The 25,346-nt window shown below is 34.8% G+C and overlaps 1 protein-coding gene across 2 annotated transcripts in view; it reads right to left on the bottom strand.

Moving 5' to 3' along the window:
* FNIP1 (folliculin interacting protein 1) overlaps nucleotides 1-25,346 on the bottom strand; it is a 101,433-nt gene that overhangs the window by 62,922 nt on the left and 13,165 nt on the right. The window lies entirely within an intron of this gene.

Genomic DNA, 25,346 nt, shown 5'->3' with positions numbered 1-25,346 from the left:
GACTACATAATAGATCTTTTTATAAAATACAACCATTTAGTTCAGGGCTGAAACTTAAAAGAGCTATGACATTTTAGATTAAAAAATAAAAGTAATGGTGCATATCACTTAGTGTATATAACGTATAGTCAATCCCATATTAATCTGAAAATAGCTAACTTAAAAATATGTAAGTACATTTAACATAACAAGGAAACATAGTGATTTCATGGCATAAACCAAACAGCATACCATTAAGCCATATTTTTAAATAGTTTTGTTACTGTTTCTTTAATACAGAAATACAAAAACAGAAATAGTTTTCAATTTAAATAAGGACAACTAAGTACTTTTAAACAATAGCAAATAAAATAATGTGATGAACAAATCATATATGTGATGGAAATTCTCACATTTAGTTGCTGTGAGTCAACAGTCGCACAATCTCTTTAGAAAATAGGCTTTTGAGTTAAATACTAAACGAACAAAATACAGTAAAATTGAACTCCATTATATAAGAATGTTCACAGCAGCAATTTTCATAATAGTCGAAAACTGGAAACAATTAAAATGTTCATCTATAGTAGAATGGGTAAGTATGTTATGGTAATATTGACTACAAAATACTACACAAGGAACACAATGAATAAACATCAGCTATAGGCAAAAACAGGGATGGACCCTAAGCAAAAGAAATCAGACAGAAACAAATACTGACACATACACAGTTACTATATTTTTCCATTTACATAAAGACTTAAATTAGATAAAGTTTTATCTAGGGATGCATAATTTTTAAAACTATAAGGAAAACTAATTGATGGCTTCAAAGTTTGGAGCGTGGCAGTTACCTCTGGGAGTTGGGGCGGGGGGAGGGTGCAGTAACCAGGAAGAGACGCACCAGGTGAACTGGAGTACTATGTTCTACATTTTGACTGGATTGTGTTTAATAGATATTCATTCACTTTACAGTGGGGGGAAAAAAAGGCCACCATATTTGCTTTATGTACTTTTATGATGCACTTGTTTCATAATTTAAAAGATTAATGAAGTGAGATAGGGAGGAAAGAGAAAGAGAAAATAATATGCTGTATGTGTAGATACAAGTCTGGTGAACTGAACATAGGACAACTGATGGAACAGTTGCTAAGAAACAGCAGAAATGTCATTCCAGAAGCTCTTTGTCATTAGTTACATTAAGCTTAACGTCCAATTCCTCACAGTCCATCAGTGACAGCTCTTGATAGGGTTGCTTCATTTCCTTAAGAAAATCTTAACCTTAACCCTACAATGCATGTTAAACAACCCATAACTGGCAACACAAAACATCATCTCAAATTCTTGACAGTAAATACAATTTTAGTTTTCTCCTGTCTAATCCTTAGCAAATGTCCATGTGTTAGAAACTGATTCAAGCTAAATCAGAAATTCATCCTTGCACCAAACTGATTTGCATTCCACTGAACTGCTTTCATTAAAAACTGTGCTTTGATGTTATGCAAAGGAAACTATAAAAGAACCAGACGGACATAGGATGAAAGTCAGGAAATTCCATGGCCATCACTAAAAAGCATCCCCTAGCTTTAGAAACAAAACCACCATTGGATGATGGCAAGGAAGTACTAAGGAGTAAGTAGAGAACAGGGGTCAGACTGTGGAGCATTGAGGAGTGAATAGGAACAGAGAAAATAGTAAGCTTAAAACAGCTATCAAGGAAAAGAAAAAAGAAAAGGAATCATGAAGTAGAGTGACAGCTTTTTTTACTTAAAAGGATACATCTAAACATGTTTACATATTGATGAAAAAGAATGTGATGTGGAAGGGAGATGGTGACCGATAAAGCAAGTTTTCTGAGGAAATAGAGGAAGACAGGATACGGAGTACAGGTGAAAAGTTTAGCTTCAAACAAGAAAGGATAACCCCTGCACTAGGCTGGAAAAAAAAGAGGCAAAGATGGACAGACACTAGTACGGAAAGATGTGTAGATATAAAAGTAAAGTGTTGAGTGAATTCACATCTAAGAGCCCTTTTTTCATTGTAAAGTGAGTAAAGAAAATAAAGAACAAGTTTTAAAATGCGGAAATAGTAAAAAGTGGTTGTGGGAAAAGAAACATGTTAACCAGGGAGATATATGAGTGATAGAGCATATGGAAAAGATGCTAACAGTATTTATCTTCAGAGAAATCCAAGTAAATCCTTCCACAACCACTAAAATGGCTAAAACTAAAAGGACCAATAACACTAGTTGTTAGTAAGAGTATAAAGCACTTGGAACTCTTTCATACAATGTTGGTAGGAGTATAATAGGTAACAACTGTTTCATAAAATTACTGACACAGCAATTCTTCCCATAAGTACGTATCCGACAGAAATTAAAATATTTGGTCATAAAGACTTTCACAAAAGTGTTCTTTGCAGTTTTATCCATAAGAGCAAAAAAACTGGGAACATCGCAAATGACCGTCAATGAGAGAATGAATAAAAGAACCATGATATATTCCTACTTGGAAATACACTCAGAAATAACAAGGTATGAACTACTGCTCACATAATAACATAGACAGACTCTAAAACATTGCTGAGTGACAAAAACCCAGACACAAAAGCATACATATTGGTCATTTCTATGCAGAAATCGAAACCGTGGTTGGCCAAAACTGGGATGTGAGGTGAATTAACTAAAAAATGTATACAAAGGAACTTTCCGGAGTGACTGAAATGTTCTACATCTTTATTGGGGTTGTAATTACACAAGTATACATATTTTTCAAAATTAATAAAATAATGTAGTGTGTTACTGGAGTCCACGATCTTAACCATTATCCTGCATTATTTAGCTACTTAAAGTTATCAGCTTCAAGTAGGGAAGAAGGGTATTCTCTTCCCTGAAAGAAGAAAACTGAGTGTGCTGTAATTTTTAGCTCAGGAGTGTGCAGCAAAGAAACGAACAGCTAAAAAGGTAGGCTGGTGCCACATCAACACTCAGAACCATTTTACACAAACACATAAGAACCTTATCATTCAGGCAAAAAGTAAGGCTCTAACAATAAATGACAAGATCATTTGTGCATTTTAGAAAACCACATTGACACAAACTTGGAAAACTGAGTACAGTGTCGGGTCTGGAGGTATTAACAAGGTATGAACTACTGCTGGTAAGAATGTTACAACCTGGACCGAATAATAGCACTGAAGACAGAAAGGGACAGAGCTACATATTATTTAGGAGACAGAGAGACGGGACCCAGGAAACTGGATATGGGGAATGAGGGAAGAGGATGGCTGACTCTCAGCTTTCAGATTTTATCAAAACAGATACCATTAACCAAGTTAGAGAATACAGCGGGAAAAGCAAGTTTGGAATAAAGATGTTAACTGATTGAGTTCGAGGGGCCTGTGCGACAGCTGTACTCTGATGTCCAATATATTGATAAAAAATGGCCTACCGCTCAGTTGAAAGACTGAGAACTAGAGTTCTAGACACAGGAGTTACTGATACATAGTTGGTAATGAAATCATTCAGGGAAGATATATTAATGAAAAAAAGAAAAAAAGTGAAGGACCAACAAACTAGAATTTTAGGGCACAGCAATATTTGAAGGACAGAGAGAAGAGTAACAAAGAAGCTTGGGGAAGATCAGTAAAAAGACCACTGAAGAAAAAAGAGAAAACCCCATGGTAAAATGTTACTTCAAAATCAAGGAAGATAAAGATGAAGAAAGGGATAGCGCACAGTGCCAAAGGCTGCAGAAAGGTCAAAAATTTTTAGAGACTACAAATGTCCATGGGATTTAGCAATTTGGTAGTCTTTGGTACTCCTGCAAGAACCATTTCAGTAGAGAAGTGGGATGGGGGTAGACGCAAAGCAATAGCAATGGACTGAAGGAAGAGAGCTGAGAAACTAAGTATAAACACATGCTATTTAGAAAGGCTTCCCTGTGAAAGGGGAAGGCAGAGGAACAGTGTGGCATAATTAACTGACCATCTAAACTGTAAAGTTTTGAAAGTAAAAAGGGACCTTAAATGCAAAAGAGTAAATCAAGATTATCTTGGGCAACCAAGATCTATGGTCACTCCAGAAGGGTAGGAGAAATGAAGTTACAAGAGGCTTTTTATTAAAGGAAAAACAGACATCTATATCTACATACAGGTATCTAAATATAGATTATACCTTTTTCTTAAAGGAAAAAAGGATATATATAATATATTCTGTCTGTCTACCTACCTATCTAAAAAAGGAAGACACAAAAAATACCTAAAGTTATTGTTGTTCGAAAAAAGAGCGAGTTGAAGTTACATGAGAAGTCATCTGTGCTTCTTCAGAGTATGTTCCTGAAATGGAGAGGTTTTTTTTAAAGTCTTGGTTCCCTTTACCTTACAATGGTACAAAGCTGTGAATTCTGAAATTTATAGATATGAAACCGAGTAAATGGATTTGTCGCCAAAAAGTTGCCTGGCAAATTAATTCTATTTCAAATATACTAGAACACGTTATTAAACAACAACAAACAATAACCCCAAAGTGCCTCCTTTAATAGACAAATAATTTAAAGGGTATTCATTTTCAAGTGAAAATTTATCCATTTTTCAAGTGAAAGAGATATAAAAATGACCTATCCCAAGTCACTGTTCTGGCCTCTCCCCTTCTTTTCACTCCCATCTCTCCTCTAAGCCACTGGAATTCACGTCTGATCAATAAAGGGTTTGGAATAACCCTTTATTAAACTAGAAGCTAAATCTTCTGACATCTAGTCCATCATGTTTTCCACTTTATCGTGTTGCCGTTTTTTTGTCAAAATTTAACTGAAGACATATCTAATCATTAACAGTGGTTAAGTACAACATCACCATTCACCAAAATTATCTAACTACTACAGAAAAACTTTCCTCAGTATTAAGCTATGTGTTCATCATAATTAATTTAAGCATTAGTAAGAAAACTACTCAGTGATGAGCCACAAACTATTTTAAGACTCTACACAGATGTTATTTATAGTTTATGTCAGCTTATTGCTCTGCATGTTTTTTTATCTGACACCTTCAAAGAATGCTAATAGAAAATAAACATACTGGAATAGACACCTCCTTTACACACTGACACTGCACCTCAGAAGACCACATGAATTCCTATAACACATAACTGGCTACTAAATTAGGTCTAAATCATGCATTCTCAATGAGAACAAGATGACTTCCAAGGAGGCAAATTTAGTCTGGGTGAAGGAGGTAAGAGAGGGGGAAAGAAGCCTATATATATATATATATATATATATATATATATATATATATATATATATATATATTTAAATATATTTATACAAAATATTAAAATATATATATCTTAGATATTACAATAGATGTGGCCCTCCTAAAGGCCACAATATATTAAGTAAATATACAGTGTATCTGTGGTATCAGAATGGGGGTGGGAGTGGAGATTAAGGGAAAAAATGTCTAAGAAAGACTCCTTAGGGGGATGATAATGTAAAAAAAAAAAATTGCTGAGAAACCCTAGACTAAACAGTAGTCTGTGTCTCAGCACATTAACAACTGTCGCACTTCAAGAAAATATGTAAATAATTTGCTTTTTCCTATTTGACCAACTCTTTTGCCTAATCAATCATCTTGAAATTGAATTTCATGCACTTGAAAATAAACACCAACTGGTCTCTTTTTTCCTTCTACTTCCAATTGATTATCTATACATTTTCACTTTTACTTAGCATCAAAAGTTATGGAATAATCTGACTATACAGTACACTTATCACACCTGAAGATTTTAAATTCATTCATTCAATAATTATTTGTAAAGTGCCTACTATGTACCTGGTACTATGTTAGTTGTTCTTTCCTGAACCTTATCCATCACTGTTGTCTCACTGAAATGAAAACATGCATGATGATGGAGACTAGCTCTGAGAAAATATTAACACCCAAAGCTCCAAGGAGACCTGAAGAGAGGAGGCAGCTAAGTTTCAAAAGCAATGCTTGCAGAATTAGAGAAAGAGCCTCCAGTACTGGAAAACACCCTGAGTTTGGTAAAGGATGTATTATTGAGGAAGAAAGGGATGGATGATGTAGGGGTAGATGGAGTAAGGATGGGAGCAGAGAATGCTAACTTAGGCTACAAGAGACAACCAAAAAGCTTTCCTAACGTAACACCAACATGCCAAGAATTGGTCACTATCAGAACCAAAAGCACCAAGCCAAAAGCCCCATATTCAACTGAAGAAATATTTTCTGTACGTGGAGAAAGTGATGAGTTTTTTAAAATGTAGAAAGATTTTGCTTTAGAGAACTCTGCTGCTAACTGGCCAATGTTTAAATGTGTCCTGAAAGCAAAGTATTTTTAAGTCCGACAATGCTTTTTTACTTTATATAGCATTTTAATTTTTGTCCCCACAATACAGAAATAACATTCACCATTCCCTCTGTAAAACATACTGATTTGCAAAAGACTGGCAAATGAATGTACATTTATGTGTTTTCTGCTAAATAAAATGTTACTATACATGTAATTTTTAAAATTCCTCATTTCAACTGACTTTTTCCATTAATCTGGAAATCCCAATTGTATCAAATGAGAGATTTTTATTTTCCTTTACAACTAACATTGTACTAGGTACATAAAAGGAACTGTACAAATAATTACTGAATGAATGAACTTAAAATCTTCAAGTGTGACAAGTGTACTGTAAAGTCAGATTATTCCAAACCCTTTGATGTTAAGTAAATAGGTATATTTACTGTGCTTTTTAAAACTAATAACTGTGAACATATGGTCTATAACAATTTCCCATCATTTCTAGTAAAGGGATACCTTTTCAATGTTTAAAAAAATTTAGTATCCAGTAACTGAGGTATCATAATTGAAGGCCACTATGAATTCTTTCTAGTATTAACCAAAAGAACATCTATCTACATACCTGTGAGAAACAGAACTACATACTCGGTTTACAGACAGTACTTAATTTTTTGTAGAGTCAAGGACCCAATTCAATAACTCTTCCCCAACTCAGGGGATAAAAGACCTAAGGTTAGGATACATACAAAATTAGATAAACCATATACAGAAAATTAGAGAAACCATAAAATACATGTAAAAATTGCACTGTAGAAAGTTTTTAAAGTATTGAAAATAATTTTGAAATATAGATCACTATTAGAGTATCATTGCATTTCTGCTAGGAGTCAGATTAAAGAAGTGCTTAAAGAAATTTTCTGAAGCAAGTGGGATCATCAGTAATAAGGTATCCTTATTGAACTAATTTTGCTTTTCAGTATAATTCAAACTGATTTTATAAACAATGGCAATTCCACCCAGATTAACAATTTGTTAATCACAAATTTAGTTTATATATATTTTTTTACTTTTCATACTTCAGTATCTTTCTAAATACTATAGAGAGAAGCTGGAAGAGAGAAGGAATGTAATAGAACTTCAATTCATTTGCTGAACAAGTGAATAAATGGCTACTTCAGGAGGTATAATATTTTACTGCTGGAAGGCTATATATACAATAATTATTCCTCTAAAGAATTATAACTCTTTAGCCTCACAGAAAAATAATCCCATTATTTATTTGTTGATCTAAATTCCAAAGAACTTAGTTATGGATTTAGGCCTTTTTCTTATGAGAAAAATCTTTATTTTTTTATACAGGCTGCTTAAATTCAGTTATTTTTCTTCAATGTTTTAATAAATTAAATATAAAAATAACACTAGATAATTTTAGTCTGTTTATCTGTATTATACTGAATTCAATTATACTGAGAATATTAATGAAATCCTAATGATTGTCATTTACATTTCAGTAACAAGTATAGTGAACTACCTGGCAGCAGGATTACTATCATTTAATCAAATAAGATAACATGTGAAAAAGCACTGTAAGATAAAAATAAAAACTATTACCAGCATTAATTAAAAATCCCAAAACTATTTAGACCTATCTCATAACCTAACATGTTCAAAATCCAACGCTCAAAGACTTTACATAAAGCATTTCAGAGAAATCTATCATCCATAACATGAAGTCTTGGTGAAACAGACCTCAGCAAGAATAAATTTCAATACAATGAGAGCATATCATGCATCATATCTGCTATCATATTTACTTAATATTTTTTAGCAACACACACACCTAACTGAAATACTACTCCTGACCTATGAAGCTTTTAATTATCTGACATTAGTTCTCTGTACCTGAGAACTTAAGAAACTTCAGTGGAACACTGGAAGAATGTTAAAATGAGCTAAAACTAGTGAGAGGGCCACTATCTAAGCTATTCAACTTGGTTACACTTATGGAAAAATTATTATTAGACTTTCATAATAGAATTTATTTAAAATATAAAAACAATGTACCTTAATATAAACTCACCACTAATTCAAATTATTTAATTCAAGTCATTAACAGGACTAAGTGGGGACACATAGTTATGAGGTTCACAGGCATCAAAAACATTACCATATAAATTCAGGTCCAGGTCAGTAAAATTAAAGAATAACATTAACTATAAAAAAAATTAGGTTACGATCAATAAGCTCATTAATGTCAAGTTTTTAAATTTTACTTATAAATATGTATAAGAGGTAAATACAAAAAAGCACACTGCTTTCCAAATATCTGTAGTGAGTGTTCCTATGTAAAAATGAAAAAGAAAAGCAGTTTATGACGGAAAGGGAATAGGACACACATATACCAGGGACTATATATAACATTCATAAATTACATATTTTTAAATAATAATTACCACCTGCTTAAAACATGCTCAAGAAATCCTAAATTTATCGCCATAGTTTAATCAACTTTTCATAAAATAAGTACATCTAAAATCTCAGCATTTAAATGTTTACTTCAGATATTTTAAAGCAAACATTATCATCAAATTTATAATTAGATGGGCTGATTTTGATGTTAACAATATTTGAAAATAACCTCTTGAGTTAAACTGTACATTAGTGGCATCTCTTTCTCTTAAGCAGTTCCACTTTTCAAAATCCCTAAAAACTCCACTTATGCACAACTGCCAACTCAGGTTAAGAATAGCAATGAACCATATTCATCTGAAACCACAAGACTGTCAGGTGACATACCAAGAAGTCTGACTTAACGCAAATAAAAGCTTCTCCATGCTGCAATGCAAAAAGGCTTAATCCTAGCAACAGAACCATGGGGGACTGAAATCCTTAAGAAATCTATTGCCCGTGACAAAATCTATTTTTGCAAAAGATTCTATCTATCCATCCAGTTTTACTTTTTCACAAGTAACACTCTGTTCTTTTGTTTCACTAAAAAGTCTGGGATTTTTACAGAAGCAAATTATGACTACTTTTCAATTCCTTTGTCTCTTCTACTATAAATACATGATTAAAGAAAATCAGTCCAGGTCTTCTGTAAACCAAATGCTATCCCGGCAGCTGGTACAAACTAGGAATGCCAATTTTTTTAAGGGCTGGTCCTGCACAAAACGCTCAGGCACACATGACTGGTACCCAACTCTTCAACAACTCCCATCGATGAGGAACTCAGGTTCACCTAATAAACAAGAAAACAGCATACCTCCTTTTCTCAGCTTCCCTGTGCCATTATAGACAAGTATACATACACATTCTTGGAAGCCACAGCAAATTTGTGTTCTTACCCAGATGACAAGCACCTAGAAAAGCAATCATTTGGGATAACAGGACCCAAAGCAGTCAATATGTAAACTGGCTCACTCGTCTGAAGTCTATCTTGAATTCAGACAGACAAGACTAGCACAAAACACTACTTTTGAAGTTATAAACTTCAATAAAATTACCATGTTCCATTATTTGGTTGGTTCATGAAATACAGACATTTCTGCTTGCTTTTAAAATGCTGTCTTTCACTGGCTTTCTATTTCAACATATATCAGCATGTTCTTCTAGAAAAGCGGAAGAGCACAGCTGTGTATTATGCTAATAGGTCTAACTGCAATAACAGAAGTGCCTTAATACAATGGGCTATAGTTCACAACCTAACAGACAATATGCTAAGACCAAGAGTCATTCCCCACATCCAACATGACAGAAACAGAAGAACAGCCTCTGAATCAGCCAAACTTGGATCTACATCCTGACTTGGCCATATACTGACTGGGATCTTACAAAAGAGCCTTAGCTTAGGACTGTCTCTGTGATTAGTATGAGGATAGTGTCTGTCCGATCTCTACAACACTTAAAACACTGTGCTACACATACAGAGAGTTCAATAAACATTTGCTGAATTAATGACATGCTACTGGATCTACTCGTCTCATCCAAATACAATGCCTTCTTGTTCCAGTTATAAAAACTGTAACTTTAGTTTAATTGTAATACTTTATAATTAATCCTAATAATCCTGGTACTTGCTGAAGGACACAAATATCTGCCACAATGGTTCGAACAATTTCTCTACAATTTACGAGGCACAAACTTTTAAAATAGATCTTTCATATGTGGGGGCAGGGATATATGGAAAATCTCTGTACTTTCTGCTAAATTTTGTTGGGAACCTAAAACTGCCCTATAAACTAAAGTCTATTTTTTAAAAACTCACCTATGATTGTATATGTTAGGAGCCTACACACAGACATAAAAGTAAATTGAATGATTTTACAAAGTCTAACAGATCTAAGGTTTCACAGTTCATGATAGACCCATGATGTAAAAAATGGGTTTAATATAATCATATATAATACAAGTATATTTACTGCAGCCTACGTGTATTAAAGGGAGAGAAAACTAGAACTAAAATGCCCACCAATAGGGGACTTGATAGATTACAGTACAGTCAGCCCTCTCTATCTGCAGGTTTTGCATTCACAGTTGGGAATCCAACGTTGCGAATCCATGGATGCGAAAGGCCAACTGTATACGTTGTTCTACACCATTTTATACAAGAAACCTGAGCAGCCGTAGGTCTGGGTTTCTGTAGAAGTTCCAGAACCAATCCTTCATTAATATTGAGGGACAGCTTCATTCAGTGGAATACTACTGTGCAAGCCTTTCAAGGGATGACATGCAACTATATGTGAAGATCTCCAAGGTAATTACTGCATAAAAAAAACAAAGTTCAAAATAGTAATGTATAGCACCAGAGTAGAGGCAAACAAACATCGATATGCTTGTATGTGCATTACACATTTTTGATAAAGATAAGGAAATTAATACAAAAATATACAATTAACTATTAAAAGAAGTGATCCCAGGGAAATAACTGGGAATTGGAGAAAGGGAGACATTTACTTTTTTGCATTATGCTCTTCTATACCCCTAGTCAGTACTGAAATTTCACATTCATTTCAATAAGCACTTCTTTTGACTCCCCAGGTTTTAGACACTCTCTCCTCTAAGGAATACAAAAAAAAGCTTGATAACCATCATAATCTTACAAAAGAACATGATCTATTTTTGCACTGAACTTTTCAGGATAGAAAAAAAACTAGCTATAGTTAAGTCTGATGGCCATTAGCTCAAAAACCAGCAAAGGTGCCACAAAACTAAGAAACAAAAGAAAAAGGAAGTATTCCGAAGCAGAAAGCCAGTAGTTGAATTAGAAGTTTATTTCTCTAATGTCAACCTATTAAAGTCTCTATTCATCCAAATGCTCAAACCAAAAATCTAGAAGTCACCAACTCCTATTTATTCTATCTCCTAAGTATCTTGAGTCAACCACCATCACAACCCACTGCCATCATCCTAATCTGAGTTACGGTAGTATCTCACCCGGCCCCTCCTGCTTTCCTCCAATTTATTCTCCACAGTGCAGCCAAAGTGGGAAAATCTCAACATGTCACCCGCCTACTAAAAATCCCTAGGTTAACACCTCACTGCTCTCAGGGTAAAGTTTTAACCTTTAACAGACTTGGCCTTTGCCCATTCTCTCCTCCCACACCCTGCCTGTATCTACTCCAAATGGGTCTTTGAATGCAAAGGTTTCACTTCAGATCTTCTTCATTGTTTTTCTTTGGTCTGGCATACTTTTTCTGTTCTTCCCCTATTAGCCTGGTTTATTTTTCCAGTCTCAGCTTACTAGTTACTTCCTACTAGAAGCCTTCCTGGTCACCCCAATCCCTTCCACTCTACATTTGGAATAGGTTCCCCCCTCCCATTTGCCTCCACAACAGCTCTTTCTTTCCCCCAGTAGAGCCACCAGCTAACATTCTTCATCCTGGTGATTGAAAGAGCACTGTTGAAACTACCTCTCTATTCTCTCCCTTTCTACTTGACCATAAGCCCTGTCAGGACGGGACCCTGTCTCTCTTGTACAGATGCAATATAGTGACATTTAGCAGCTTGTTAATAAGTCGAAAGTAATTTCTGAATGAACACTGATGAAATTTCTTATCTTGAGATCTGTTTAATAACAAAACACTTAAATAGAATGTTAGTGGCTGCTTGTTTGTTTGTTTATGAGAATGAAATATTCTGTCAGGACCTACTTGCTCATACTCACTCTGAGTACATAGTCATTTCAAGGGGTACTGCATTTAGGATTTCCCCCCCCCCCAACTCTTTATCCTCAAAAAGAATAATCATTTTAAAAATAATATAAACTGTACAATCCTCTTTCCTCCTGCAAGATTGGGAGGAAAAGGGGTGTGAGTCTTAAATAGGAATATTTTATGGAAAACTAACAGAACATTTTTTTTTATTAATTTATTTTTTGTGGTGACATTGGTTAACGAAATCCAGTAAGTTTCAGCTGTACTTTTTAACAGTAAAGCGTATATATATTTACATTGTGTGTTCACCTCCTACAGTTAGATTGCTTTCCTTACCACATATTTGATCCCTTTTATCCCATCTACCTCCTCCCTATCCTCTGGTAACCACTAGAAGAACATGTAACTTTAAATGTCCCCATTTTCCTTTAATTTTCCCTCTGAGTGCTAATCAAATTTAAATGCATAAATATTTTCAAAAGATTATTTAAAGTATCTGGAATTCACAGAACCTGGCCTCCAACCTTTATTAAGCTTTGGACATCATTTAAGCTCCTTAAACCTCGACTTGCTCACCCATAAACAGTTAATAAAATTCTGTACTCTACCAACCTCCATCACAGAGTTGAGAGAATTAAATAAGATAATCTACATGAAAGCAATCTGTAAACTATTGCTTCTGGCTTTGTTTACTTGGGGACAAGGCATTCTTTTCTACAAGAAACCTAGAAAATCAGCATGAATAAAGCCAGAGAATAGACTGCAGGCCTAACAGTTATCCTTAGAAAGGCCTGCTTACAAGATTGGCCTGTGTCTGGCATCTGGGAACTGGACTGGTAAACTATCCCCTACACTGTGAAACTTTCCCCAAGTTGTAAGTGTAGCTTACTATGACTACACTGTACAAACAATGTGATCTATGCTGAATACCTGCTTTTCTTCTGGAAGCTGGGATTTTGGTATATGCTAAGTGACCATCCCCCAATAAAAACTTGAGCACAATCTGACCAGTCCCCTAATAATAGCAACACATCATTGCTGGAGGATTTAAATGCATCCTGTGCAAATTCATTGGGAAAGGACACTCTGGAAAATGACACTAGAAAGTTTGCACCAGGGTAGTGCCACCCAACAGAATAAAGAAAATGTATTCACAGAATAATTATTATGTTTATCTGTCTGGAAGGGGAATAGAGCTTGCAATACAAAAACAGAAGTAATCCACTTTTGCCCAGCAGCGGTAAAAACCAAAAGCAAAAAAACCTTTCTGTTCAGTTGTGGAATAAATAGCTATCTCCACACTACCTATCCCTCCAGTTACTCAAGTCCTCTAGTTCATCAGTTCTAGTACCTGGTGCCTTCTGGCTGAGCTAGACTCTCTCCATCCTGGCACCGTCTACATTTCCTTTACCACCACTCATATTTTTCCAGATCCCATACATTCTAGATATACTTTTGACCATTTGCCTTTTTCAATCCTGAATCCCCACCCCAACCACATCCCCCCACCCCAATCTTGCTTTCTCAACTAAAGAGCTTTGCTATAGGAAAACAGAAATATGTATAGTAGCCTAATGAACCACTGCTGCTGCTTAGCACATCTCTAATTTATCTCTTACTCATTATCTAGCATATGCTCCACATTTAGCCCTATTATTGTTATCAGACACTAATAAGGCTTATCATTGTACCTTAAATCTGTAAAAAAAAAAAAAAAAAAAAAAAAAGGCCATTCACACTGAAAACCAGAGTACAACTGGTTAAGACTACCAACTGTACCCCAGAGTTTCCTCTCCTTTGTCCTTTTACCAGAGTTTTCATGGCTAACCAGCTAAAGACTACATTTCCCAGCTTTCTTTGCATCTAAGTGTGGCCATATTACCAAGTTCAAGTTAATGGACTAAAAGAGAACTTGGTGTGTGCAAATTCTAGATCATCTCCTTAAGTACAAAAGGCTTTTCCTTCCTTTCTCTTTACCCCTTTCCTGATAGCTGAGAAACAGCAATAACTAGGGCTGATCCCTTGGACTCAGAAAAGGAAGCCAGGTGGCAGAGCTGTCCTAAAGGATCTACCAGTTAGGATCACTAGGGGACTTCATGACACTGCACTACCTGCCAAAAACTACCTATCTACTTTTTTTTTCTTTTTTTATTAATATGAGAGAGATAGTTTATTTTACTGTATCTTACACTTTGTTACGAAGCTTAGATTGTACCCTGATACTTAAACTTAGACCAGTCTGGGTCTGAGTTTCGCTTCCTAGGCAAGTTGTTCTCCCTTTCTGGGGTCAAGACCCTAGAAGACCATTTCCAACTCTGAGTTTATAATTGGTACACACCACTCTCTGATTTTATTAACAATGCAGTGTATAGGGTAAAGTGCAGTGCTATATTTCAGGAGTATAAATTTACAGAGTAAGAGTCACATTTATAACCATATTCTTAAATATGAGGTAATCTTAGGGTGCTTAATATAAATGTAAAAATTTTAAACACATAAATTCACATAAACACACTTTATGGGAAGGAGTAAAGCACAATAAATGGTTTTAAAAGCTGAGAGACCAAGGTACAAGTTCTAGTTCTGCCACTGATTAGCTGTATTGGTAAATATTACAACTATTAATGTAAATAACTATTTCATATAATTGTTAAGTATTTAGAGGATCTTAATACGTATGAAGCATTTAGTACAATGCATGGCCAATTATAAAAACACAAAAGATGGTTATTATTAACTAATTTCATTTTATTCATTGAACACACCTACATTAGAGTCCTATTTTGTACCAGGCACAACACTAAGCTTAAGAGAAAATATAAAAATACATGCATTTATTCAATGCTACAGAAATATTGGCACTGCAAATATCTATTTTATTATTATATACAAAAGCTAAAAAAGCTTTGTAGAAGTTAAAAACAGCCATCTCAGCACTGGAAGAGCATATAATCTAACTGAGAAGACAGAATATGCACCAAAGTGTTACCTGGTATATGATGGGGGATTACAATATGAGACATGCCCCACATTCTTTAGGAATGTCTATACTTGAGGAGGCGCTGTGATATGCAGGTGCAAGCACAGCACTGACTGGAACTTACAGATGAGAGTAAAACATAAGCAGCAGGTTCAAAGGCTTACTAACCCCAGGTCTATATACGGATTTGGAAAATGAGGACAGAAATGTAAAACTCGCCCAATGATGTTCTCAGATTTAAGATCTCTAATACTTTCAGATATGAGCCAAAAACAAACAAAAAAAAAACAAACAAAACTCAGATCCAGGACCATCACATATTCTTTAGCAATACAAGTGCTATTAAAAATGTAATAGAACCGGCCTGAAATTACCCGGTCTGGGCCTATGATGATGGTAATGGCAATGGTGAAAAGAAGAATTTGAGAAAGCAAGAATAGAAAACATTTAATGAATAACCAAATGTGGTACTAGGGCAGTCCTAACTATTCCTCAATATAATCAAGTGATAGAAATTAGGAGCTTCAACAATTTTATGATTATCCTAAGGCACTAGAGGGATGTTAAAACAAAGATGTCCCAAAGGAAGCTAAAATGTGTGCCTGGACGTACCTCTGCTGAAGTCAAGGACAGAGATGCAGTTCCAAAATCAGCAGCAGAGAACTGGCAGCTTCTAAAGTAAAAGCTATTTTTCTCTTTCCCTTTTTCTCTCCACCTCTAAAATCATCTCCACATCAACAGTTTTTTAAAATCTATTTTTAGGTTAAGAAAAATCTCGGCATTCTTGAGGACATGAAAAACTGAACGAAATATGCAGATAATCTAGTAGCTTGCCAATAAGTTTAACTTCTAAGTTACAAAAGAAATACAAGCAAAGTTTCGAAATCAGCCTTATGGTATTTTATATATTTAATAATCAACCTGAAGACCATTGTTTTGAATGGTATCTTAATTCACGTAATGCTTCTGAACTTAGGAGAATCGAGAGGTTATCTGAAAGAAAGCAAACATTCAATCATCAGGAAAAATTACAAGGTTTTATTTTTCAATATCAGCCTAAAGTTAATACTTGAAAGTTGGGATGTTGTCTAAAATATAGAAATAGGCTTTAGAAGAGTCTATGCAATGGGTTATTCAGAAAAGGCTTCAAAAATAAGAACTAAAATTAAATGAATTCAGAACAGTGGTGATTCTACAAGTGCATACAATAAAACCAAAAGCTTAGAAAATGAAGCATCACCTCAATAACACCAATTTCATTGAGTTATTCAATCTTCTTCAAATAATATTTCAGCTAATGTTTTAAATTGTTAACAATTCTCAAAATAACCTCTAAACCACAAAAATAAAAATACCTCTAGTATCTATCACTTCCATTTCTCATAACAATCCTACAGGCCCTCAAGATAATACACGTAGATATAGCCATTTAAAAACAAAAACAAAAACGTCAGGCTCTCCAGTTCCAACTCACTTCAGAATCACTTCCTGAAAATATAATGCTTCATTAAGTCATTCCATTACTGCAAAACTATCAATGGCTCCTTATTTCCTTTCATATCAATGTTTGCACATTTTCTAAGATAACATTCCTCCATCATCCTCAAATTCACCTATAACAGTGCTTAATCCTATCACTTCCCCCTTTACCTTAAAGGGAACGGTTCCTCTCCCTCTCCAAGTCTAGAGAATTGATCCCATCCCTTCTGGTCTCTTGTTCAAATTTGCCTGTTTCTTATAACTCTGATTTGCTTCTTCCTCCCATATATCTCTAAACAGCTCCATGTTATTGCCCCATTTCCTTCCCTTCTAAGCCAAACTTGAAAAAGTTACCTAAGCACAGCTTCTTAATGCCCCTACTCAACTTGTGCACAACACCTGACACTGTCACCTCCTTGCATTCTACTTCCTGAAAAACTCATCTCATCCAGTTTCCAACACATTACTATTTTCTGGCTATCTTTCTGAATTCAGATACAGTAAGGTTTGGAGACCAAGGGTGTGTTTTTAAAAACCTTCACACATACAAGTATGAAGAGAGTAAAAGAGGTCAAATACATGGTGACAGAGGGAGATATATTAACTGTGGTTGGTACATGATACAATATACAGAGGATGTATTACAGAATTATATATTTGAAACTTATATAATGTTATTAACCAATGTCACCCCGATAAATTTAAAAAAAAAAAAAAAAACTTCAGATGACTCCACAGTAATGCACTGATATAAAGATTTCAAAATCTCTATCTCTAGCCCCAACTGTCTGCCCACTAAGAATCCTCTATCTGAATCACAAGGTAGCTCAAACTTATTAAATACAGCTAAACTTCCGTATCTTCTCCACCATGTCTACCTACTCCTGTATTCATTGCCTTGGTTAATGCAACTACCATTTCCCATTTCCTAGTGTCCCAAAAGAGTAGATTCTCCTTCACATTCCATATTTAGTCAAACATTGAATCTTTTTCTCCCAAGTGTAGGTCTTTTCCCACCATTCTGCTACTGTCATGACCTACCTTTTCTAGCCTGTAACAAAGGTAACCATGCCTCCACTGGCATTGGCTCCAATCTCTCTCCATGTCCTAAAATACAAAGCTGATCATATCATGTCACTGATAGTTTCCAGTTTCCTAGTACACACAAAACTCTGCTTTACAATTTGAGTTTCAGCATTACCCTAACTTCTCATATCCTGCCAACTCCCTTATATTCACATCTTGAAACCCTCAATAATCACAAAACCTGGCTCTACCCTTCCCTTAGGCTATGCCTATGAGTATCCCTCAACTGTAAGTACCTCTTCCTTATTTGTTCAACTTGAAAATACCAGTGTATCCTAAATTTAAGATGCAACTCCATGCCCCCTTGTCTAACAGAGGTAACCACTAAACAGAGGTAATCTCCCCTTCCATACCCTCAGAATTATTTATACACTCTATTAGATATGATAGTCATCTGCTTAATGTTTGCTGGGTATTATGGGATTATGAAAATGCAAAGATGAATAGGGCAAAATCCTTGCTATAACTACCCATTCAAGTATCAGTCTCACAGCCTAAACTAAGAGCTCCTAAAGCAGGGTTCTTAACATCAAGACTACTGACCCAAACAGGATCCGTGTTTCAGTATGCAAAGTGAACTTGAATAGGGAAAAAAATAATTTACCTTCAATAACCTCAAATCATAATTTAGAATTTTCTTCAATTAAAATATAGGCAATGAACCACAGTGGTATTAGCAGTTCCTATAACTTTATCACCAATAAGAATCAGAGTTTCATCACACTACCATTGATGCAAATACGAAGACAAGTTGTCAACGCTCATCATTAATTCAAAATTACAATACTTTCTTAGATCCACTACTAGTTCTTAATATTTGATGACTTAATGTTGTACTTGCTACTTATCACAAATTTATAATTGTGACAACTATTTCAATGAGTTTCCTTTATAATCCTACATATTTTGTGTTTATAAATATTTTTGAGGTCTCTAAGCTTTACAAGGCTGCTAAAGGGGCACTTGGCAAGAAAAATGATTAAGAACCTCTGCCCTAGATCAGGAGTCCCCAGCCACAAACTGGTACCAGTCAATGGCCTCTTAGAAACAGGGGCTCACAGCAGGAGGTGAGTGGTAGGAAAGAAAGTAAAGCTTCATCTGTACTTGTAGCCACTCCCCAACACTAGCATCGCCGCCTCAGCTCCATCTCAGATCATCATGCATTAGAGTCTCACAGGAGCACCCACCCTAGGTGCCAGAAAAGTTGGGGACCACTAACATAGAGGATCTCATTCTTCTCCATAGGCCCAGCACAGTGTTAGGCATTTGAAAAAAAAAAAAAAAAGTGCCCAAAATGTGCTTGAATGAACCGATATATGTTTGAAGTCAATTATTTAGCTCTTATGCATTTTTAAAACAAAGTCAAAATTGTCTTAATTTTCCAGGTATGGTAAAGGCAGTATATCATATACAACATCTTATGTGACCTCTAAAAATATAACACTGAACGAGTCTTTGGTTATAGAATTTTAAGAATTCTAACTTTTGAAAGTCACACACCTGATGTCTAATTTTTTTCATTTCCTATTTTTACAATATTTTCTGTAAGATTTTGGAAAATTCATACACGAAGGCTCTTTGTTATTATAAAAGAGTTGTCAGGCCAACTAATAAAGATCATGCCTAGTATAAAACGAAGCTGGTCCAACATGTAGGCCTGCATGTTGAAGAAGGTAAGCAAGGTTAAACAACGAACAACAGCTAAATATCAAGAAAAGAATAAACACACAATAAAATGATCTAGTAATATGATTTTTAAACACTTGGAAGTTCTTATAGCCCTAGAATATTTAGTACATGTCTGAAATATTTTAAGAAACACAGTCATCAGATTTGAGATTCCTCCCAACGAAAGCTCTGCTTAAGAGGAAGGAGTCGTCGGAGAAGCTTCTACAGCAAAATAGACAATACTACTCTTTCCTCACACTCTCTCTCAGCAACTCCTGAGGATCATTAAATAACTTTTATTAATTTGTAACTTATTAATAATTGTATGAAACTTTTATAAATATCTAGACAAATGACCACATTTAGATGTGCTATATATTGTCTCTCATTAAAGTATAGAAAAACAGACTGGACTCAAGCAGGTTGCCAGTTTCTCAGAAGTTCCTAGTTTGACAGAGGATGTGCGCAGGTAAAAAATAATTATGATCAAAGAAAGACTCAAATGCATAGCTAAACTACAGTGGAACATTAGTGTTTGTTTAGTTTCCAGTTCCAAACTACTATAAATAAGATTATGAGACACCAAACAAACCTACGTAATACCAACTGGTACTAGAAGACAACAGGGCTTTTTTCCCCCTGGCAAACAGTTATTTTATTGTGCATGCTATGTGTTCAGAACATGAATAATCTTTCCTTTGAGCTTTTATCATTACATGTGAACATATTAGAATATATTTAACTTGAAGGTTTTGGCAGGAAGAAAATGTAAAATCCCAAAGCATGTTGTACACACAATAAAACAAAAAGAGTAAGGAAAAGAAAAAGTTCGTTTAAAAAAATAAAATACCTAACTAATAATTTCACATTAAATTTATTTAAAAATTTTAAGATAGCATTCTTGACAGTTATCTCTTCTCCCTAGGTAAGTGCAGAATTTTATGCTAGTAATTTTAATTTAGCTCTTATCATAACTAGCAAGTTGGAAAAACTGAATTTAGTAAATGGATATAAAACATTTCTAGCCCTGGTTTCTAAAACATTTTCTCTTATTCTACAAATTTAATTCCTGAGGAACCCATTACACACGCTCAAGGAAAGCAAGACTACGTAATTGAAATACTACTTAAATTTCTTACTGCTATTAAAACCAGAGAAGAGAGAGTGGTTGCCAGTAGTTCAGGGGAGGAGAAGGGTCTGATTGCAGAGGGAGAGCACGAGGGAATTCTTTGGGGCACTGAAATTGTTCCATATCAGTGGTGGTGGCTGTAATAATCTCGCCATGTGTTAGGACTGAAAATAAGTGCATGTATATGCATGTTCTTAGCAGCACTATTTACAATAGCCAAGAAAAGCACCCAAAAGTCCATCAATGAGTGAACGGATGAACAAGCTGTGGTATATACATAAAATGAAATATTATTCAGCCATAAAAAGGAATGAAATACAGAAACATACTACAACATAGATGGAAACATTGAAAACATTATGCTAAGTAAAGAAGCTAGACACTAAAGGTCATATATGATTCTATTTATATGAAATATCTAAAATAGGTAAATCCAAAGAGACAGATTACAGATTGGTAGATGCCAGGCACTGAGGGGGAAGGGAAGGAGAAGGACTTTGAAGTCATGGAAATGTTTTGGAACTGGTTATAAATAGAAAGAGGTGGTGGTTGTGTAACTATGAATGTACTAAATGCCAATGAATTATTCACTTTAAAATGGTTAGTTATATGTTTTATGAATTTTACCTCAATAAATTATATACATATGTGCATATATATATACATATATATGAAACTTCATATATGAGCAACATGGTAATAATGATGATACAATTGTAATGATATGTGCTTTTAAAAAACAAGGAAGGGCATAGCCTATGCCTTTAACACATTTAACATTTAAGAAACATGCAGAATACCTGGAACAGTTAAACATTATTCATGAGGCAGGGGGAAGAATTCCATCCCTCTGTAAAAATATAATCACAGCATAAAAAGAAAAACAGATTCTCATTTGACTGGCAAGTCTCGTTTGAACAGCAAAGCTTAAAAACAATTTAAGTGAACCTTTGAAATCACAGTTAGTGATATTTGGCTTTGACAGCTGTGTCAAGATATGAAACTCACCAAGAAAGTGAAAACATGGCCTTCTCTACAGAGCCTAGAAGCTGCTATTGGCAGGCAGGGAGACCTTGTCACTGACAAATGAAAGAGTAACCCCTAATGAATAGCTGTTTCCTACCTGCCAGAGCTTAGTGATGTGTCAGGAGGATCGCTAGACATTAAGGCCAGAACTCATGCCTTTATTCACTTAGCTACTGGCATTTCTTGTGTGTCACATACTGTGCCAACCACTGAGTACACCAAAAAGAATAAGATTCAGGCCCTAACCTTCAAAAACTCATAGTTCAAATTCAAACCTCATTAGGTGAAGTAAATGGAATTTTCATACATGACTGGTAGAGCAAAAATTGTACAATTCGGAAAATAATATGGGAGAATCTAATAAAGCTGAACATATGCATATCTTGTGACCTACAAAATTCAATGCATGGTACATATTCAACAGAAACGTGTACGTATCTTGCCCAAAAACCATAAAAAATGTTCATATTAGTAGTATTATTCATTACTATCTCAAAGTGGAAATTATCCAAATAGCCAGAAACAGTAGCCTGTGTAAATTCTGACATTCTCACACAACGCGATACCATACTGCAGTAGTTCTCAACCAGGGACAACTTTACCCTCCAGAAGATGTCTGGCAACATCTGGATACATTTTAGGTTGTCACAATTTGGGGGTGCTACTATCCTCTAGTGGGTAGACGTCAGGGATGTTGGTAAACATCCTTCAATGCACAGGAGAGCCCCCCCACCCCATAACAAAGAATTATCCCATCCAGAGGGCCAAGTCTGAAAAATCCTGGCTTACAGCAATGAGAATGAACTACAGATTATATGGTAAAGTTAAACAAAATGTTGAGCAAAAAAGGAAGCCAAAGAAGAACACATATATCTATTTATATAAAGTTCAAAATCAGGCAACATTAATCCCTGGTGTTGGAAGTCAACACAGTTGGGATTGAGAGGGTAATGAGGGAGAGTTCAAGGATACAAGCAATGTTGTTTCTCAAGCTAAGTACTAATTACCTGGCCCTGTGTGTACATTTGTTGAGCTAAACAGTTAAAGGGTGTGTGCTTTTCTTAAGTGTTATTCTTCAATAAAAAGTTTACTTTAAAAAAAACTCATAAATGCCATTTTACGCACATTTGGGTGTTATTATCAAAAAAGAAAAAAAAGAGAGAAGAAAGAAGAGGAGGGAGGGAAGAAAAGTGTTGGCAAGAATGTGAAGAAACTGGAACCTATGTGCATTGCTGGTGGAACGTAAAATGATGCAGCTGCTATGGAAAATTGTATGGCAATTCCTCCAAAAATTAAATGTAGTATTACCATAATATCCAGCAATTCCGCTTTTGGGTATATACCCAAAACTGAAAATAGAGACTCAAACAGAGATCTGTACATGAAAATTTGACATGTTACAACATAGACAAACATTGGAAACATTATGCTAAGTGAAATAAGTCAGTCCCAAAAGGACAAATGTATTCTTGTATGATGTAACAAGTATTCAAGTTCAGAAACATAGAAAGTAGAATAGTGGTTACCAGGGGCTGAGGAAGAGGGAATATGGGGAGTTATTGTCTAATGGGTACAGAGTATCACTTGGGGAAGATGAAAAAGTTCTGGAGATGGGTAGTGGTGATGCTTGCACAATGTAATTGTATTTAATGCCACGGCTCACTTCACCACTCTTTTGCCACAAGATATTATTCTTTCTAGTATCTGTCAGACTGACAGAATAGTAAATTGTAGACATAAAATTATCTCCACTTGTATTTTTAATTGTTAAGGTTAAACATCACTCAAAATGTTTAAAAGCCATTTAAAAATGTCTATTTTCTTGTTTACATTACTTGTGGAGAAAGGTGTTTAATGACATTTAAGCTTTTTCTTCCTCATATGCGAAACTAAGCTAACAACACTAAGATGACTGATAGGTTAAACAGAAAATAAGAGAGTATAATTAGTGACTGGTAACCAGGGCTATGCATCAAAATCATGTCAGAGAGCTTAAAAAAATTCACCTGCCCAAAAACATAGCCTTGAAGACTGAGATTGCAGGCAGGGCAACCTGAAGAACTTTTAGAGAGATCTGCAGTTTATTGTGATGCACACACCAGGCTGAGAACCACTTGGCATATTAGGAAGTAAAGGCCATTCCCTTTCTCACATATTACCAAATATTTGTTCTCTCTTTAGATGTATACAGACAGAATCTCTGCCACTGGATTCTAAATTTTGGGGAGTTGAAGATCCTACTAAAAGCAGCTTTCTATTGTCTTTCACTCCTTAGACTATTCAGACTAGCTAAATAAAAATATTTTGTTTTTATGTGCAGCTAAGGTTCAGTCCCAAAGCAAACTTTCTTATTTACTACGCATTTTATGTAGAGGGCATTGTGCTCTGATTATTAAAATAACATCTCATAATCTCGTTTTCTACATTTCAACAACATACACAATCTTATTATACTACTTCAAGTACATGATGAACGGCATTTATTACTGTTCATTGGGAAAGCCCCTCTCACATTCTAACTATGCAAAAATCAAAAGACAACATCTCAACAAATGGATAAACTAAACATTCATTTGGGAAAAATTAAGCTAGACCTTATTTCAATTCCATGTACAAAAATTAACTCAAAATGAGTCACAGACCTAAACACAAATGCTCAAAAACTATAAAATTTCTAACAGAAAACAAGAGAAATCCTAATCTTGGGTTAGAACAAAATGTCTTATAATACAAAAAAACTGTAAAATTTTAAAATGTAATAAGCTAGACTTCATCAAATTTAAGACTTCTGATTTCTGAAAGACACCAATAAAAAAAATAGAGGCAAACCAGAGACTGGAGAAAATTAGCAATATATCTATATCTACATCTATATGTAGATATAGGTATCTATAGCTAGATATAGATGTAGATATAGATATACTAACAAAGAACTTTTACCCAAAATATATAAAAATCTTGCAATTCATAAAAAGCAGCAAGACACCCAACTTGTAAGTGGGCAAAATACTTGGAAACTTTACAAAAGAAGATATATAAATAACCAATAAACACAAAAAATAGGTTCAACATTACTAGGCATGAGGAAAAGGCAAATTAAACTACAATGAGATGTCATTACACACCCGCTAGAATTACTAAAATTTAAAACTGATACCAAGTGTTGGTGATAACTGGAATTACCACACACTGCTAGTGAAAAATTAAAATAGTGCAGACTTTGGAAAACAGTTTGGCAGTTTCTTATGAATTTAAACATGTACTTCCTTACAACCTAGCAATTCCACCCTTAGGTATATACTCACCAGAAATGAAAACATGTTCATACAAAGACCTGTACATGAATGTTCATAGCAGCTTTATACATAATAGACTTTCATACACTGGAAATAATCCAAATATCCATCAACTAGTATATGGTTAAACAAATTTTAGTGTATCAAAATAATGGAATACTGGTCTTCCACAAAAAGCAACAGATACTGAAACAAGCAGAATCATGGATGAATCTCAAAAAACCTTCTGCCGAGTGAAAGAAATCAT

Source organism: Rousettus aegyptiacus, unplaced genomic scaffold (assembly GCF_014176215.1).
Source record: "Rousettus aegyptiacus isolate mRouAeg1 unplaced genomic scaffold, mRouAeg1.p scaffold_m13_p_7, whole genome shotgun sequence".
NCBI classification, from domain to species: domain Eukaryota; kingdom Metazoa; phylum Chordata; class Mammalia; order Chiroptera; family Pteropodidae; genus Rousettus; species Rousettus aegyptiacus.
Note: the sequence above shows the minus strand (reverse complement) of the source record. Positions and strands in the feature narration are given on the sequence as shown.